Below are 687 nucleotides of genomic sequence, written 5' to 3' on the forward strand. Positions count from 1 at the left end.
TTGAAACTCTCACATGGTTCCGGGGTTCCAAGAAGATACAGACAATTTATGCTACAGCCCTCAATGTACACATAATTACAACTAAATAAAACAAGACTTCGACACACTTGCATCATAAGAATGAATATAACCAAGGAAGGAGTTAAAACTTACTGAATTGGATGATGCGTAAAGCAGGTGCGACTAGCTCTCTCGCCAGAGTTTGAACTTTCTTGCTTGCCAGTTTTTCTGAGTCTAAGGCCTCCTCGTAGGTCAAGGTAGTCTTACCAGTAGATTTGCATGTCCAAACTCGCTTGCGGTACAGATTAATCCTCTTCAAGTACAATCTAATTTTATGTTAAGCAAAGCAAACAAATAGTTCTGACACGGACATGTGCACTGATAAACATGAACAACCAAGCCTTGGAAGAATAATATGAATAAAGATTGTTCCAGAATGAAACACTAGGCACATAAGAAGATGGGAAATATTTGAAACATAAGTTTAAAAATAGTGTCATGTTTTCCAATTCATAAACTGATACAGCAATATAAAAAGGATACTGATAATCTCTAAAAATCTCCTTTGTGAGACGAACTTGATAAACAAGTTCTTGAGGCTCCAAGTTATTTGGTGGCTCCAGTAGTCTATGTGACTTCTTTTTTAGTAGAGGCATCCTTCAAATGGCAAAACAGACCTACGGCATA

General features: G+C 37.3%; 1 protein-coding gene and 1 long non-coding RNA gene across 2 annotated transcripts in view; both read right to left on the bottom strand.

The window, feature by feature from the left end:
• Positions 1 to 687, bottom strand: part of LOC104734892 (DDT domain-containing protein DDB_G0282237-like) — a gene marked incomplete in the record, with an annotated part of 7,121 nt that overhangs the window by 3,094 nt on the left and 3,340 nt on the right.
• LOC104734891 lies at positions 220 to 676 on the bottom strand. The gene is made up of 2 exons (XR_759394.1): positions 544 to 676; positions 220 to 326 (listed from the first exon to the last, which is right to left on the bottom strand). It is a non-coding gene; the product is annotated as an uncharacterized LOC104734891 (long non-coding RNA).

The sequence above is a fragment of the Camelina sativa genome, chromosome 13 (genome assembly GCF_000633955.1).
Source record: "Camelina sativa cultivar DH55 chromosome 13, Cs, whole genome shotgun sequence".
Taxonomy (NCBI): domain Eukaryota; kingdom Viridiplantae; phylum Streptophyta; class Magnoliopsida; order Brassicales; family Brassicaceae; genus Camelina; species Camelina sativa.